The sequence below is a fragment of the Triticum aestivum genome, chromosome 7D (assembly GCF_018294505.1).
Source record: "Triticum aestivum cultivar Chinese Spring chromosome 7D, IWGSC CS RefSeq v2.1, whole genome shotgun sequence".
Taxonomy (NCBI): domain Eukaryota; kingdom Viridiplantae; phylum Streptophyta; class Magnoliopsida; order Poales; family Poaceae; genus Triticum; species Triticum aestivum.
This window is the reverse complement of record NC_057814.1, coordinates 53,641,747-53,658,487: the sequence shown is the minus strand read 5'-3', so window position 1 is coordinate 53,658,487 and position 16,741 is coordinate 53,641,747. Positions and strand designations below refer to the sequence as shown.

Below are 16,741 nucleotides of genomic sequence, written 5' to 3'. Positions count from 1 at the left end.
CCTCACTTGGGACAATGCTCTAGAAAATGATGATCATCACACTTCTATTTATTTACAACTCAATGATTACAACTCGATACTAGAACAAAGTATGACTCTATATGAATGCCTCCGGCGGTATACCGGGATATGCAATGAACCAAGAGTGACATGTATGAAAGAATTATGAACGGTGGCTTTGCCACAAATACTATGTCAACTACATGATCATGCAAAGAAATATGACAATGATGAACGTGTCATGATAAACGGAATGGTGGAAAGTTGCATGGCAATATATCTCGGAATGGCTATGGAAATGCCATAATAGGTAGGTATGGTGGCTGTTTTGAGGAAGATATAAGGAGGTTTATGTGTGAAAGAGCGCATCATATCACGGGGTTTGGATGCAACAGCGAAGTTTGCACCAACTCTCAATGTGAGAAAGGGCAATGCACGGTACCGAAGAGGATAGCAATGGTGGAAAGGTGAGAGTGCGTATAATCCATGGACTCAACATTACTCATAAAGAACTCACATACTTATTGCAAAAATCTACAAGTCATCAAAAACCAAGCACTACGCACATGCTCCTAGGGGGATAGATTGGTAGGAAAAGACCATCGCTCGTCCCCGACCGCCACTCATAAGGAGGACAATCAAAGAACACCTCATGTTTCAAATTTGTTACATAGCATTTACCATACGTGCATGCTACGGGACTTGCAAACTTCAACACAAGTATTTCTCAAATTCACAACTACTCAACTAGCACAACTTTAATATCACTACCTCCATGTCTCAAAACAATCATCAAGCATCGAACTTCTCTTAGTATTCAACACACTCATAAGAAAGTTTTTACTAATCTTGAATACCTAGCATATTAGGATTATTTAAGCAAATTACCATGCTATTTAAGACTCTCAAAATAATCTAAGTGAAGCATGAGAGATGAATAGTTTCTATAAAACAAATCCACCACCGTGCTCTAAAAGATATAAGTGAAGTACTAGAGCAAAAACTATATAACTCAAAAGATATAGGTGAAGCACATAGAGTATTCTAATAATTTCCGAATCATGTGTGTCTCTCTCATAAGGTGTGTACAGCAAAGATGAATGTGGTGAACTAAAAAAATAAAGACTCAAATAATACAAGAGGCTCCAAGCAAAACACATATCATGTGGTGAATAAAAATATAGCTCCAAGTAAAGTTACCGATGGAAGTAGAGGAAAGAGGGGATGCCTTCCGGGGCATCCCCAAGCTTTGGCTTTTAGGTGCCCTTATATTATCTTGGGGGTTCCATGGGAATCCCCAACCTTAGGCTCTTTCCACTCCTTGTTCCATAATCCATCAAATCTTTCACCCAAAACTTGAAAACTTCACAACACAAAACTCAGCAGAAAATCTCGTGACCTCCATTAGCGAAAGAAAACAAAAGACCACTTCAAGTTACTGTAATGAACTCATTATTTATTTATATTGGTGTTAAACCTACTGTATTCCAACTTCTCTATGGTTTATAAACTATTTTACTAGCCATAGATTCATCAAAATAAGCAAACAACACACGAAAAACAGAATCTGTCAAAAACAGAACAGTCTGTAGTAATCTGTAACTAACGCAAACTTTTGGAACTTCAAAAATTCAGCCAAAATAGCACGACCTAGACAATTTGTTTATTGATCAGCAGAAACTGGAATCAATATTTTATCACGTTCTGGTGATTTTTAACAATTATTTTCGTGAACAGAAAGTTTCTGGAATTTTCAGCAAGATCAAATAACTATCATCCAAGAAGATCCTATAGGTTTAACTTCGCACAAACACTAATTAAAACACATTAACCAGAGGCTAGAACAAATATTTATTCCTAAACAGTAGCAAAAAGAAAAAAAAGAAAAATAAAATTGGGTTGCCTCCCAACAAGCGCTATCGTTTAACGCCCCTAGCTAGGCATAAAAGCAAGGATAGATCTAGGTAGTGCCATAGTAATAGGATAGATCATTAAAACTCATTTCATATTCTCTACGTTCAGCAGCAAGTTTCCTTTGAGGCAAGCAAAAGTAATCAAAAGGGCTAAATTTAATGGGACAAAAGTCCCCAAGATCAATTTTAGGAGGTATAGGTTCCTCCTTCGGCCCTTCGTATTGCACAACCAATTCATCATTATAAGCATTCTTTTGACAGAACTTTGTGAGCCTATATTCGAGAGAATATCCTAGCTCATTATTTTGAATAGCAAAATCATCATTAAGTTCAGAAATTCTATCAACCAGAATATTGGTAGGAACCTTTTTTCTAAGGTTTTCATTAAAAGCAACATAATCTAGAGATTGAAAACACATTATTTCCTCTTGATCGAATAGGATAGTTTCTATGGGAGGACGTCCAGCGTCCACCCTATAATGCGCAAATATTTCTTTGGCCTCTTTTATAATAAATCTGAATTCATGAGCCAAAAAGATAGTAGCGGCACGCTTAACAGAAGAATGCTCAATGCTAGAAAATTCTAGGAAAATCCTCTGTATGCAGGGATGCATGTGCATAAATTGTCTTTCAAGTTCAACTACAAGCATGGCGATAGCGTCCACAAGACTACTAGTTCTATGCAAAATAGAACCACCCATAGAGGGCAAAGCACCGGCACAAGTAAAAAAAATCTTGGATAACTCCTTTTCCAATAATGTTGCCACTACCAATTCAGAATTTTCTCGTATGTAAGATAGGGGGTTCTTCAGCAGGAGCATCAGAATTTTCCATAACATTATTATTGTCCATATCGACAATAATTTCCCCAATTTCAGACATAACGGCAGAAGGAGCAAGGGCAAAAGGAGAGAGGATGGCGAACGGAAAAGAGAGGGCGAATAAAACGGCAAGGGTGAAGTGGGGGAGAGGAAAACAAGAGGCAAATGGCAAATAATGTAATCCGGGAGATAAGGGTTTGTGATGGGTACTTGGTATGTTGACTTTTGCGTAGACCTCCCCGGCAACGGCGCCAGAAATCCTTCTTGCTACCTCTTGAGCACTGCGTTGGTTTTCCCTTGAAGAGGAAAGGGTGATGCAGCAAAGTAGCGTAAGTATTTCCCTCCGTTTTTGAGAACCAAGGTGTCAATCCAGTAGGAGGCCACACACGAGTCCCTCGCACCTACACAAACAAATAAATCCTCGCAACCAACGCGATAAGGGGTTGTCAATCCCTACACAGTCACTTACGAGAGTGAGATCTGATAGATATGATAAGATAATATTTTTGGTACTTTTATGATAAAGATGCAAAGTAAAGAAAGTAAAATAAAAACGGCAAAAGAAATAGCTAAGTGTTGGAAGATTAATATGATGGAAAATAGACTCGGGGGCCATAGGTTTCACTAGTGGCTTCTCTCGAGAGCGTAAGTATTTACGGTGGGTGAACAAATTACTGTTGAGCAATTGACAGAATTGAGCATAGTTATGAGAATATCTAGGTATGATCATGTATATAGGCATCACGTCCGAGACAAGTAGACCGACTCCTGACTGCATCTACTACTATTACTCCACACATCGACCGCTATCCAGCATGCATCTAGAGTATTAAGTTCATAAGAACAGAGTAACGCCTTAAGCAAGATGACATGATGTAGAGGGATAAACTCATCCAATATGATAAAAACCCCATCTTGTTATCCTCGATGGCAACAATACTATACGTGCCTTGCTGCAGCCTACTGTTACTGGGAAAGGACACCGCAAGATTGAACCCAAAGCTAAGCACTTTTCCCATTGCAAGAAAGATCAATCTAGTAGGCCAAACCAAACTGATAATTCGAAGAGACTTGCAAAGATAACCAATCATACATAAAAGAATTCAGAAGATTCAAATATTGTTCATAGATAAACTTGATCATAAACCCATAATTCATCAGTCTCAACAAACACACCGCAAAAGAAGATTACATCGAATAGATCTCCACGAGAGAGGGGGAGAACATTGTATTGAGATCCAAAAAGAGAGAGGAAGCCATCTAGCTAATAACTATGGACCCGAAGGTCTGAGGTAAACTACTCACACATCATCGGAGAGGCTATGGGTGTTGATGTAGAAGCCCTCCGTGATCGATGCCCCCTCCGGCGGAGCTCCAGAACAGGCCCCAAGATGGGATCTCACGGGTACAGAAGGTTTCGGCAGTGGAATTAGGTTTTTGGCTCTGTATCTGGTAGTTTGGGGGTACGTAGGTATATATAGGAGCAACATGGGGCCCACGAGGGTGGAGGGCGCGCCCAGGGGGTAGGCGCGCCCCCCTACCTCGTGGCTTCCTGGTAGCTTTCTTGACGTAGTGTCCAAGTCCTCTGGATCACGTTTGTTCCGAAAATCACGTTCCCGAAGGTTTCATTCTGTTTGGACTCTGTTTGATATTCTTTTTCTGCGAAACTCTGAAATAGGCAAAAAACAGCAATTCTGGGCTGGGCCTCCGATTAATAGGTTAGTCCCAAAAATAATATAAAAGTGTATAATAAAGCCCAATAATGTCCAAAACAGAAGATAATATAGCATGGAGCAATCAAAAATTATAGATACGTTGGAGACATATCAGTGTGCTTGTCACCATGGATCTTGGTGATCCTGACATCGACGAAGACAATATGGACATTTGGGTCCTTGTTAATACGCCTCCAATTCTACCACTATGTGAGTTTCTCAAACATAGTTATTAACTAATTTATATTGTTCATTTCAAAATAGTTGACAGCTTATTTCCATTGACAGCTTATTTTGATTGTTCAAACAATGTGCGGAACATGTTAGACAGAACCTACTACACCAATGGTTCTAAGTTAACTTATAAGGACAAAAATCATCTGGTCGCGTTTTGTACTGATCTTGAGAATTACAATCATCTGGTCGCATTATGGTCAATACGTGCCACTAGTGCACGTGTTGAACTACGGTAACATCCATGGAGATGCCATGGTATGATTTTTTTAGTATTACGACATTCGTGCATCTTTTGCATAAATTCTTTTAAAACTTAACTACATTGCTAACTACGAAGTTATTACTATATGTTTTTCAACAGGAAATCCCGAATGATTGTGTGCCTCATCTGATGTATCAGAGTGGTCGCCTTGATGTTTTGAACATACATCCAGGTCATCCTAAGAATCTGAACTGTCCATACCGGATTTCTAAAAGAAGTGGAGACATGAAAATCAAGGAATGGAAAAAATGTATCGACAGTCGTAAGGAGGTTCTTGGAAGCAAAAGGAAGCGAAGCGCAAGAATTGAAGACATGATGATCTCCATTCTCCATAATGGAGAGTCAGGGTCTATATTGTTTTATGCTATTTTACCTTAAAGAGGGTATTTAGGTCCTACATAATACTGAGGATCATGTGCCTAGAACAATTAAGTAGGGTTGGTTCGATGACTATGAGGATGATGATCGTATGACTTGTTATTAATAATGAGTAGAAGTTGTATGATGATGATTAGTATGACTTATTATTATGATGATGCATGATGTGGGCATGAAGAGTTATTATATATCAGTGGGTAAAATGAACATGGATTGGATTGAAGTGAAGGCAACATGCATAGGTTGTACAATTTGCAAACGTTGTACACTTTACCCACACTACAGATCTTCATTTTTTGTAATGTGCTTTGGCATATTATCCTCGTGGGTGGACCAGCGTGACTTTAACAAGACCATTCTACCTCCATGAAACTTTTAGCGTATCATTGGCATACCTTCAGGCCTTGTTCTAAGGTCGAAATTTCTATAGGAGAGCCCAAACCAATTCGAGCGATGGAAGACATCCCCACAAGAGCTCATACAAGGACAGAAACACCATTGTGGTGACTCCGTCATCAAGATCGACCCTGGCCAACTCTAGATTTTTGCTAGGATCTTGTGGACCGTGTGCCTATATATCCGCGAGGATCGTCTTCGCCAGTGCGGTATCGGAGAAGAGCATGACCAAAAGTAATGATGGGGTTCTTACTGTTGATCGTGATATAGAGCATGATCTCTTGTAACACGATGAACACATCTCATCTGTGGAGGAACCCGGCGACGAGATTGTCATTATTGTCAATCTCCATCTCGATGATCTTACGTATATCATGTTGAAGTTCTAAAACTTTTGAGATATTTGACTTCATTTTTCTACTTCATTGCAAGTATCCTATTGACGTTTCTTTCTATCAGCGACAACAGTACCTATGAGAAATTTAGTATGTAATATGCGTCTGCAAAGAAAGCAATCCAAGTTGAAAGCATCTGAATCCAAAGTTAAGTGTGCGTCGTATAATATGGGCACCTCCTAGCAACTAAAAACAACATGATGCATGTACACTATCGGGATAGTAATCATGTGTTTTTATGGTCGATATGTGTCCAATCATATCAAAGACATGTTAAATGGTCGTGCCAACATCAAATGCGACGATATCAAACCAACCCGACTAGAAAAAAGGGGTGCAGGTTCTAATCTGGAGATGCATGGAGCCGCACAAACCTATAAATGCAAATGGGTGAGCTATTGAAGCTCCCTCACAATGACTCCAACGGGATAGATATAATTACATTCCAAATCTCTTTTGTCTAGTTTATCTAGTGATGATGCTAAAATATGGTCCATATATTTAAGATAAATAGCCTTTATATCTTATATGAACGAGTTGTGTAGGCTTGAGAGGCATTTGGGATTATTCTACCACATTTGAGGAGGAAGTGTTTGCAGTCTCCTAGCCTCTCACTCATTTGCAACAATCATACGGGATGTTTATCTATATACCATCGAGACTAATATTATTGTACCAAAGCGTGGAATCCTAATAGTGCCAACAACATCCTCCTGCGTCCTGAACGACAAGAGGATTTGGTTGACGTTTTATCTTTTCATGGAAGGATTATGCTGACGTTGTTACAATCTCTATGATCACCACAATGCAATATATGTAATAGTTCCATGAAGTTATCCATGATTACCTCCTGAAAGGCTTGATCAAATTCTGCTAATACTAAGGTGAATGTGAATGAACATCGTATATATGGAATTTTGTTGGCAAACCTTGTTGTTCAATTGTGTAGGAAACACGATGGATTAGGGTGATGAGTACTTTTACAATGAGTTCATCAAATCACCCTTATCGGACAATGATTCAGACGATAAAAATTGGCAATGCTAAGAGTATTCCCAATGAAACGGAGAAGGAAGAGGAGCATGATATTCACTTCAAGGTTCAACACCGAGACACCCGATTTTTATCGGCATAGGGCAATGGGCCATGTTGATCTATGAAAAACTATTTTGCAGCTAAGTTGTTATATCATGAGGGCATCTTTCGGTGTCACTTCCGGTCGTGCATCCATTGTCTTGCGCATTGCGGAGGGTGTGAATGCATATGATGATTACTTCATGCCGAAGAGAGATTGTGTTGGGTACTTGGTTTCGCTTCTCTCAAGAAATTCACTTTTATATTATGAGGATGTATGTAAATGGTTCAGTCATACATCTACTTGATGAGTACATCCATATATCTGAGACCATATGCCTTGCAGCAATGGTCAGAGTTTCCACTGTGATGGTGAATGTCTTTAGAAAAAAGTGTACTTGAGAGAAACAAATATTGGGGCCAAAGCTCGACTTTGGCACTTGGAGAATCGGGAGTTTCCCGGTATGTTTGTGTCCCTCAATTGCATGTAGTGGCAGTGGAGATGTGTATTTGACAACTTTTTTTGCATGCCAAGGTCTCAAAATGACATCAACGTGCTCCAGCGGTGTCCATTTTTTGTAAGACTTTACGAGGGCAGAGCTCCAGATTACAACTCTACCATTAATGGGCATGACGCTATCATGCGTTACTATCTTGTTAATGGTATCTATCCTTTATGGATGAACTTTGGCAAGACCATCTCCTAGCTAGAAGGTAACAAAAAATACCACTTTTCCCAAAAGCAAGAAGGTTCCAGCAAGAGTGTAGAGAGGACATTTGGAGGTCTCCAAGTACATGTTGTAATTTTTCATGGACATACTAAACAATGGGATCCAAAGCGACGTCCAAGGGGCTCTCTCTGCCTCTCTTCAATTTCAACAATCCTTTCCTTGAATTCTCTCCTCGGCCCAATCACTTTTTCATCTTTTTCATGCCCAAGGGTTCTAGGGCTAGTCCTTGTGAGATTAGTCGTCGCCTTGTCGTTCGCGTCATCCCTACAAGTGGTTGTGGCGCAACGGCAAAGAACATGGTGCTCGATGAGCAGAGGGTGCCGCCCCAACTTTGTTTATGTGTCACATCACAAAGTCACCACATCCATCATTTAACCAATAGTAGATGTTGCCGTTACCTGGCTGGCATTTCTACAACACCCAATGGACTGTTGAGCAATAGGACACTAGAAAACCCAACACTCAGCTTCTCAACATTTAAAAAAGAGTCAACCGGCCTTTTGCTATGGCGGTCCTGCCAAAGCGCGGCGAAGAGTTCATAGTGTATGATGTCGTTATTCGTGACCATTCACCGAATGAATTCCATCTTGCATAGTTAGGGCTTCAGTGATGAGTAGGTCTGTAGACGATAAGGAGCATTGGCACGTGTTTATTATTGATAGTTTGGTTGTGTGCGCCCTTAGGGGCAGAGTCTGGTTAATTATAATTGGAAATTACCATGCATGTGACAAAATAACACTCAATCAAAATTGTGTATTGTTGACCGTGTAGAGTATATGAGAGTTGTTCAATTCAAATGGGCACAATTGAGGACTAGAGTTTCATTTCGATTGGCGACAAAACAAACTTGTTTTTCTAGATGGAACCATATTTATTCCATTAACCAAACAGCTGAGCAACATCGCCGGCTACCAATTCGTGCTTGAATTCAGGGCGAGAAAACAAACTTGGCACATGCGGCAAGTAGTACGTAACAAAACAAAACAAAACCGCACACATCATGCTGACATCATGCTGACTCGATCGGTGCACCAAGTGTGTGCGTCAGTCTCGGCTAGCTCGTGGAGACGAGGCCCTCCTCTTCGATGTAGCCCGTCAGACTGGCCGACGACGATGTCGGGTTGACGACGTTGCAGTTGAGCTGCACCGGGCCGCAGCTCCCGGTCTGCACCTGGATGCGGCCCATCTTCACCATGGCGGCCGCGAAGCACTCCTTCCACAGGGTCTCGTTCCCCGCGAAGCGGTTCACCAGCACGTTCAGGTTCCCATCGACCCGCAGCTGGTTGTCGGAGAAGAAGAGCCCCATGCCGCGCGGCAGCAGCTTGTAGTAGTTGTTGTCCAGCACGTTGGGCGAGCCCGGGTCGATCGGCGCCGTCGCCTGCGACGTGTTCGACGGGCACAGAACCCGCAGCTGCGCCGCGTACGACGGGCTCAGCCCTGCATCCACCTGATAGATGATAGTTCAACACACGTACGTACGTTTCATGCCAACGTAAACTAATATGGTGTCTCACTAGAGGGACGTACTATGGGCGTGTTGCCGTTCCAGATGCGGTCGACGAAGGAGGAGCAGAAGGACCGGCCGACGGTGTTGTCGCCGGAGAGGAGGGCCATCACCTCGGCGGTGTGGGTCTTGTTCTTGAACCGGTCGATGAGCTGCTGCGTGGTGAACGTGGGCGGGGCAGGTTGTCGAGGGCGTCCTTCTCGATGGAGACCCACCCGTCGCGGCGGCCGGCCCGGACAGAGTAGACGACGTTGCCGGTGAGGGTGATGCTGTTGCGCACCGCGTAGGCCAGGATGTCGGTGCGGGAGCATCTCGGTTCGAGGGCTTAATTATATATTTTATATTTTGATTATAAAATGAATTTTCTGATCAAAGAAATTGAAGGAAGTATGGAGGAAACATAGTTCTTTTATTACACATATTCGTCGATGCCAAAATAATGTTAATCATTTCATTGCAAACTTTGGGAAATCACAAGGCCAAACTGATATTTGGTTTGGATCTGGACCAGATGGAGTCTTAGACATTATCAGACATCACTGTAACCCTTGATATTTTAGTAATACAAGAATTATTTATCAAAATCAAATATTTTTAGATAGGCCAGAGCAAATCACCTCAGTGGACTCACCATACATAAGTTAACGTCAGATGGTTGAACAACATGTATTGCAGTATAATTACATTCATTCTATTTTTTTTCTACAAGGCAAGAAATACACATGTAAATTGAGGGATGATCATTTGTACGTTTTGCACAGGTGCTAAGCCATCTGAGCTATCTTCTAAAACCTCATGCAAATTAAATACGTCTACGTTGTAACTAGGACCGAACCCAGAGGTGGGTGCACACGATTATAACATTATCAATGGTCCATATATGTACCATCGTATCATGTGAGCATATGAAGCAGTAAAGATATAAATCTACCATAAAATGCAAGATAGTGAATCACACTGGCTAGAAGTGGCGCATGTGGTAAAATGGGAGATATCTGCAGCTGCACATTGTGATATATACATCACGGTTCCGTTTCGGAAAAAAAATATACATCACGGTGCGCTGCCGAAGCACCTCCACATAAGCAATTCCTAAAGGATGAATATAGCTCATTCCAAGTCTCTTAGTGATACACCTCTAGTGACCATATATTCAAGAACTAGTGATCACATATGAGCAAATGAGTTCGGTAGGCTTGAGAGGCATCAGGGATTAGCGCTAGTTTGGTTCGTCTCCTCATGCCATCCGGCCTGGCCTGGGGCGTGCTTAGCCATTACCAGCAACTCTTTTGGTTATCTACCTGAGTGGCACAATAGCAGCACAGGTTACATATGGAACGTGTGCAGGTTGGAATGAGACGGGTTGTACGTAATTAGCTATGGCATGGGTTGGATTGGCATGTTGACCCAGCTGATGATGCTAGTATTTTAGTTAGCAGCTAAGAGTATGGCTAATAAGGGAAGGAGCACCAAGCGGTGGTCTCATTTGTACTTTTGTTCCTAAACCATCTAACGGTGCAGAGCAATTATCGGCTGGCCGTCGTGCACAGAACATCGTGTATACATCATTTTCATTATATGAAAACTTGCATTGTTAGGCAAAAATTAATGACTGCTCCAACCACTGTCAAACATATAGTAGTCCCTCGGTTTCTAAATGTAAGTCTTTTTAGATATTTTAATATGAATTACATACGAAGCAAAATGGATGAATCTACACTTTAAAGTATGTCTATATACATTCGTATGTAGTATATTTTGAAATCTCTTAAAAGAATATTTAGAAACGGAGGGAGTGCATTTTAGCCATGCATGCATGTGGAGCAAACCAACCAAACCACCCCAACGTTCTTTTCAGGTCTCCATCTAAAATTTCCCCCACCCAAACGGATGTACCCACGAAGTGGACCCACATAGATATAAATTACCAAAGATAAAGGACCACTTGTTCTCCGGGAAATGCTCGAGTGCCCCAGACCTACCAACGATGCTGGCGGTCGCTTCTTCCTTCTTGCTTTCGGCTAGTTCTAGGCGATTCTTATGTATGGCCAGATGAAAATATATATTCTTGTACTAGGTCTATATTTTGGTTAGTGGGGTGCAACACTACACGATCACATGGTACGTGGTCCTATGCGGCAGTCATGAGGACAACCCCCAGCGCCGGACCTCCCCACGCGAAAAAATGCATACGCGAATGCTTAATAAAAAAAATGAGACCAACCTAAAGGCTAATCCTTATTGGCTTTTATTTATTGTAGAAACTCTGCGAGCGTCGCCTGTTAGAGCAGAGGCTCGAACCTGGGCGGTTGGCAGCTAACCCAGCTGCCAAGCCAACGGGTCGACGTCCCGTCCTAAAAAATGAGACCATTTAGGACTAGCGCTTGGAGGCATATTTTTATAGAAGAAACTCTAAGCACCACGAGTCACTCCGTGACTCAAACCCGGGTGGGCTAGATAGCACCGTGCTATCCTAGCCAACAGGGTGCAGCTTAATAAAAACAGCAATGCATGCACCACATGTACTGCCGAAGGTGGTTTGTCTCAAGTGCTGAAGAAAGGAGAGTGTTCACTGCTTTAGCTTGGGCTCTTTGGACTACTTGCAACAAGCTCATCATTGTCATCAAGGGAGCCATTCCATCTCGTCCTGCCAAGTACTCCTTAATGGCTGTTTTTCATTGATGGCGTCCTCTAGAGAAGAGGAAACACTGTGAGACATCGGCGAATATCCATACCAAGATCAAGCATCTTCATGCTGCCCATAGGAACCCTTAAGTTGGTCTTGCTAGACCCCAGTTTATTCTGTGCTCCTATTGAGTTGCGACCTGGATTTTGTCTAACCCTATGCGCGCGCAACTAGAATCACAGCCATTCACCATGCATGCATAGGGATACGGGCCACCATCTAAAACGTTGGGTCACATGTACTAGATTCCTTTGGGGCCCATGTGTGCATGCTGCGGCTAGCACATGCTACCCCCTTCTAAACAAAATTAGACATGACACAAACTTATCAGCATAACTTTGAAATAAATTTTGCAAATTTAAATCCATTTATGTTTTTGAGTTTCTCACAGCCAACTCTACGAAACAAGTCCAATGTCGATATATTCCAAATTAAATTTGGAGTACAAGATAAAATTAAATTTGGCATGGCTCAAACAGTTTCATAATTTTTTCATCAAAGTTCAGACAATCCGTTTATAAAGTTCTTTGTTCCCTGATACTTTTTCTAGCGAAGTTCTTCAATGTTTATAAAAAAGTGGAAATCCTCTATTTATAAAGTTCTTCAACTCCTGATTCTATTTATTTAGCACTTTATAATTAAAATGAAAAGTTCTTCACTGTTTCCAGCAAAGTCCAGTAATTTATGAAATGGTTATAAAAAGTTCTTTATAATTTGAAGTTAAAGTTCAAGTAGGGAGTTGATAAAATTCTAAAGCGATTTTGCTTAAAACACAAAGGAAATAAAAAATGAGGAAAGAAAGGGGAGCAGCAAGAAACAAAAAGTAGATATATATTTTATAGAAGAAACGGGTCACACCATGGGAAAAGCGAACCTACCTCTGCATGCCGGATATGACAGTGTGCTCTGCATGCACGCAGCGCCTGCATGGGCCCCGGGTGGACCAGCTGCATGGATCCGAGCGAGAACGGACGAAGGGGATACGCGTTGCACGCGCAAGCAGTTAGACATCGCCTTATTCGGATTTGTACCCCTACTTTTATGTTGCCCGTTTTGTAAGAACTTATAGCTGCTAAACTTTTCGATATTGGCTTTATTAATTTAAAGCAGGGTGCGCCTTGTGCCTGTTTTCTAAAAGAAATGTGTAGATCAGATGTATTAAGCCCTTCCCCATTTCTATCGCACAACTTAGCATCAAACTGTGTGCGATGAAGACATCACAGACGATATAAAACTTGAACTGTGTGCAAATAAAATGGCTAAGTGCAATCCCGGACCCATCACCCACTATTTGCTTCCACTAATAGAAAAAAACCTAGTAGTGGCGCTTGAAAAAAATGTTTACCATCGCACTTTCGGGAAGCCAATAGTATAACGTCAATGGCACTGTTACCATTTCATGCCGACGCCTGGTAACCGCTTGCCAAGGATCCCCACGTCCGTGGTATTTAAAATACTAGTGGCATTGATATACACTGCGACGACACCTGTGTCCTCAGTACTACTGGCTTTGCATATGTCCCCCAACGTCAGTAGTAAATATATTCAGATTTACAAACAAAATCATTTATACAACCACCACCAAGAGCAGACGCTGCACTGCCTCGCCAGTCGCTAAAGCGAGCAGCCCACCGGGGCGCAGCGCATGAGTGTTACAAAGGATCCATGAGTAGCGAGGCTGCGATGTTCCCCAGACATCACCAAGGTTTTGGTTACCGATTAAAATTTCCATTTACCGAGCGGTAACCGCGTTTATCCATGCCCCCCGATAAATGGGCCTTTCGAGCAAATTATACCGGCCCGTTTGAATTTTTTGCACGGCCCAGCTGAGGCAGAGCCTCGCAGAGGAAGACAGGAAGCGTACTTCCCACAGGCACACAACCACGGACTTAACCTAGCCGTCTTTCTCCCCAAATGGAGCTCCCGCAAGAAATTGGCTCCTGGGCACGAGTGAGACGGCGGCGGCGGCACCCAATCCGCCCTTAGATCTCTTTCTCACGGCAGCGCCACCCTGATATCGCCTCTTCACGTCGTCCAGCTGGGGCGCCCATCGGCATGGCCGGTGTTGGAAGGGGGATGGGGCGGGGCTGTGGCGATGGCGAGCTGCGAACAGTGGGGGTCGTCGCCGGCGTCCATGGCCCATCTCAAGAGACTATTCCCACTTGTCAGGGCAGAGGTCACGGCAGCGGCAGTGCAACGATCCCCGTCGACCATTCATCGGGAGGACAAGCAACGGGATTTCTGGATGACATCAACCGAAGCGGATTTGCCACCGGGGTGGCTCGTCAGGGTGGCATAAGCAGAGGCCCGGAGGTTCCACTGCCGGTTAAAGAACCAACTATAGGTAAGGTTGTGTCCTTGTAGATCTACGTTCATTTTTGTTACTAATTTTCTGTCTAGTATGCTTTCATTTTGTCTTCAAACTAGTTTACAGCAATAGAAGTAGTCCCAGATACCAGTATTTACTAGGTGGATCAACTTCTTTTGTAGTAATTGTTGGGAATCGTAGCATAATTTTAAAATTTTCCTACGTTCACCAAGATGCATCTATGGAGTATACTAGCAACGAGAGGAAGGGAGTGCATCTACATACCCTTGTAGATCGCGAGCGGAAGCGTTCCAATGAACGTGGATGACGGAGTCGTACTCGCCGTGATCCAAATCACCGATGACCGAGTGCCGAACGGACGGCACCTCCGCGTTCAACACACGTACGGTGCAGCGACGTCTCCTCCTTCTTGATCCAGCAAGGGGAAGGAGAGGTTGATGGAGATCCAACAGCATGACGGTGTGGTGGTGGATGTAGCGGTTCTCAGGCAGGGCTTCGCCGAGCTTCTGCGAGAGAGAGAGAGGTGTTGCAGGGGAGGAGGGAGGCGCCCAAGGCTGTTGTGTGCTGCCCTCCCTCCCCCCCTTTATATAGGCCCCCTGGGGGGGCGCCGGCCCCAAGAGATGGGATCTCAAGGGGGGGCGGCGGCCACAAGGGGGGAAGGGGTTGCCTTGCCCCCCAAGGCAAGGGGGAACTCCCCCCTAGGGTTCCCAACCCTAGGCGCATGGGGGGAGGCCCAAGGGGGGCGCCCCAGCCCACTAAGGGCTGGTTCCCTTCCACTTTCAGCCCACGGGGCCCTCCGGGATAGGTGGCCCCACCCGGTGGACCCCCGGGACCCTTCCGGTGGTCCCGGTACAATACCGGTAACCCCCGAAACTTTCCCGGTGGCCGAAACTGGACTTCCTATATATAATTCTTCACCTCCGGACCATTCCGGAACCTCTCGTGACGTCCGGGATCTCATCCGGGACTCCGAACAACTTTCGGGTTTCCGCATACATATATCTCTACAACCCTAGCGTCACCGAACCTTAAGTGTGTAGACCCTACGGGTTCGGGAGACATGCAGACATGACCGAGACGCCTCTCCGGTCAATAACCAACAGCGGGATCTGGATACCCATGTTGGCTCCCACATGTTCCACGATGATCTCATCGGATGAACCACGGTGTCGAGGATTCAATCAATCCGTATGCAATTCCCTTTGTCAATCGGTATGTTACTTGCCCGAGATTCGATCGTCGGTATCCCAATACCTTGTTCAATCTCGTTACCGGCAAGTCTCTTTACTCGTACCGCAATGCATGATCCCGTGACTAACGCCTTAGTCACATTGAGCTCATTATGATGATGCATTACCGAGTGGGCCCAGAGATACCTCTCCGTCACACGGAGTGACAAATCCCAGTCTCGATCCGTGCCAACCCAACAGACACTTTCGGAGATACCCGTAGTGCACCTTTATAGTCACCCAGTTACGTTGTGACGTTTGGCACACCCAAAGCACTCCTACGGTATCCGGGAGTTGCACGATCTCATGGTCTAAGGAAAAGATACTTGACATTGGAAAAGCTCTAGCAAACGAAACTACACGATCTTTTATGCTATGCTTAGGATTGGGTCTTGTCCATCACATCATTCTCCTAATGATGTGATCCCGTTATCAATGACATCCAATGTCCATAGTCAGGAAACCATGACTATCTGTTGATCAACGAGCTAGTCAACTAGAGGCTTACTAGGGACACGTTGTGGTCTATGTATTCACACATGTATTACGATTTCCGGACAATACAATTATAGCATGAATAATAGACAATTACCATGAACAAAGAAATATAATAATAACCATTTATTATTGCCTCTAGGGCATATTTCCAACAGTCTCCCACTTGCACTAGAGTCAATAATCTAGTTACATTGTGATGAATCGAACACCCATTGCGTCCTGGTGTTGATCATGTTTTGCCCTAGGGAGAGGTTTAGTCAACGGATCTGCTACATTCAGGTCCGTGTGTACTTTACAAATATCTATGTCTCCATTTTGAACACTTTCACGAATGGAGTTGAAGCGACGCTTGATATGCCTGGTCTTCCTGTGAAACCTGGGCTCCTTCGCAAGGGCAATAGCTCCAGTGTTGTCACAGAAGAGAGTCATCGGGCCCGACGCATTGGGAATCACCCCTAGGTCGGTAATGAACTCCTTCATCCAGACTGCTTCCTGTGCTGCCTCCGAGGCTGCCATGTACTCCGCTTCACATGTAGATCCCGCCACGACGCTTTGCTTGCAACTGCACCAGCT

At 43.6% G+C, this 16,741-nt stretch overlaps 1 pseudogene; it reads right to left on the bottom strand.

Annotated features, from left to right (window-relative positions):
- Nucleotides 1–8,976: 8,976 nt before the first annotated feature.
- Nucleotides 8,977–14,248, bottom strand: LOC123170766 (peroxidase 1-like; annotated as a pseudogene).
- Nucleotides 14,249–16,741: the final 2,493 nt, after the last annotated feature.